The following is a 2824-nucleotide window of genomic DNA, read 5'->3' on the forward strand; positions in this document are numbered from 1 at the left end:
GGGTCCACGATTATCTTTTGTGTCTGTGTTAATTGGTTTCCCTTTTCTTTGTTGAAGAGGGTCTGTGCAATCCTTCTGCCTAGTCCGCCATCTTGCCGGAACTCCTAACCTTTGTTTTCTGTACCTCTTATGCGCCTCTCTGCCTTCCTTTTCCTTAGTGATATTGTGCTGGTCACCTGCTTTTGTTATATTGCCTTTCCTTTCACTCAAATCAATACATGTCTCTTACCTAGCTAGCAATTTTCCCTCCCCTTCCATTCCTTCCTTAGTAACCAAGAAAGTTTCCTTCTGTATGTAAATCTTTCCTTGACTTTTTATAATAGTGGATTCATACAATATTTGTTCTTCTGTGATTGACTTATTTCACTTGGCATAATGTCCTCCAAGTTCATCTATGTTATGAGGCATTTTGCTGATTTTTCATTAGTCTTTAATGCTGTGTAATATTTCATTGTGTGTACGTACCATAGTTTGGTTATCCACTCATCTATTGATGGGCACTTAGGTTGTTTCCATCTCATTACTATAGTGAATAGTGCTGTGAAGAACATGGATGTGCGTATGTCTATTTGTGTCTCGGCTCTCACTTCTTTAGAATATATACCTAGTAGTGGGATTGTTGGATCAAATGCTATTTCTGTTTCCAACTTTTTAAGGATGTGCCATACTATTTTCCACAGTTGTTGAACCATTTTACAGTCCCACCAGTATTGTATCTCTCCACAACTTCACCAACATTTGTTGTTTTCTGTCTTGTTGAACTTTGCTCTTATTGCTGAGATGAGATGATATCCCATTGTTGTTTTGAATTGCATCTCTCTAATGACTAATGAGGACCTCTGGTAGCATAGTGCCTAAGGCATTTGACTGTTAACCAGAAGCCTGGCAGTTCAAACCCACCAGCCGCTCCTCAGAAAGAAAGTTTGGGCAATCCACTTCTGTAGTGATACTGCTTCAGAAACTTAAGGAGGGGTTGCTATGAGTTGGGTTCGACTGGACGGCAGTGAGTTTGGGTTTTTTGGTTTAATGACTAATGAAAGGACCTCTGGTGGCATAGTGGATAAGGCACTTGACTGCTAACTGGAAGGTCAGAGGTTGAAACACACCAGCTGCTTCGCAGAAGGAAAAGGGGGTGATTTACTTCCATAAAAATGTACAGCCTTGGAAACCCTATGGAGGTCACTATGAGTCAGAAATGACTTGATGACAGTGAGTTTGGTTTGGAACGGCTAATGATCATGAACATTTCTTCATGTGTTTTTTTGGCTGTTTGAATATCTTCTTTGGTGAAATGTCTGTTCATTTCCTCTGCCTATTTTTTTAATTGGATTGTTAGTCTTTATGATGTTGAAGTATTGAAGTTTTCCATACATTTTAAAGATTGCTCCCTTGTTGGATATGTCATTGGCAAGTACTTCCCCTGCCCCCCAATCTATAGGTTCTCTTTTTACTCTTTTGGGGAAGTCTTTTGATACATGTAAGAATTTAATTTTTAGAAGGTCCCAGTCATCTAGTTTCTTTTCTGCTATTTGTGCATTTTGGGTTATGTTTGATAGTCTATTTATGCCATAAATTAGGCCTCCTAAGTTTGCCCCTATATATTTACATATATATAGGCTGTTTTGACTACTGTATCATAGGTTTTGAGTTTGAGGAATGTGAGATCTTCTATTCTCTACTTAGTTCTTCTTCTCTGGTGCTTTGCTTATCCAAGGTCTCTTTCCTTTCCATATAAAATTAGTGATTGCTTTTTCCATGTCCTTAAAGAATGTTGATGGAATCTGTATTGGGATTGCATTGAGTCTGTAGATTGCTTTGGGTGGTATTGACATTTTCACAATATTCAGTCTTCCTATCCATGACGATGGTATGTTCTTCCATTTATGTAGGTATCTTATAGTTCCTTGTAGTAATGTTTTGTAATTTTCCTTGTATAGGTTTTTGGTGTCCCTGGTAAGATGTACTCCTAAGTATTTTATCTTTTTAGTAGCTATTGTAAATGGCATTGTTTTCCTTATTTCCTTTTCAAAGATCTCTGTCAATGTAGAGGAATCCAACTGATTTTCATATGTTGATGTTATAACCTACCACTTTGCTGAATCTTTCAAATAATTCCAGTAATTCAAATAAATCTTACTGAGTCTCTTGGTTTTTCTATGTAAAGGATCATAACATCTGAAAATAGAAATAGTTTTACTTCTTCTTTGTCAATCTGGATACCTTTAATTTCTCTTTCTTGTCTTATTGCCCTTGCTAAGACTTCCAATGGGAGCTCTGGTGGCATAATGCCTAAGGCACTTGACTGCTAACCAGAAGGCTGGTGGTTCAAACCCACCAGCCACTCCTCAGAAGGAAGAGTGGACAATCTACTTCTGTAGAGATACCACCTCAGAAACCCAAGGACGGGTTGCTGTGAGTCGAATTGACTCGATGGCAGTGAGTTTGGTTATTTATATTCATGAGACCACCACTCATCTGTAGTTTTGTCATACTGTGGTGGCTTGCATGTTGCTGTGAGGCTGGAGACTATGCCACTGGTATTTCAAATACCAGTAGAGTCACCCATGGTGGACAGGTTTCAATGGAGCTGCTAGACTAGACTGAGAAGAAGGAAGTGACATTCACTTCTCAAAGAATTGGCCAGTGAAGACCTTCTGAATAGCAATGAAATTCTGTCTGATATATTACTGGAAAACTTTATGAATAGCCCTGAAACATTATCTGATATAGCGCCGGAAGATGAACCCCTCAGGTTGGAAGGTACTTGTAGTGGTTATATTTGTGTGTCAACTTGGCTAGGCCTGATTGAGTGGCTGGGCAGCTG

Source organism: Orycteropus afer, unplaced genomic scaffold, assembly GCF_000298275.1.
Source record: "Orycteropus afer afer isolate SDZICR_OR568_19922 unplaced genomic scaffold, OryAfe1.0 scaffold00218, whole genome shotgun sequence".
In the NCBI taxonomy this organism is placed as follows: domain Eukaryota; kingdom Metazoa; phylum Chordata; class Mammalia; order Tubulidentata; family Orycteropodidae; genus Orycteropus; species Orycteropus afer.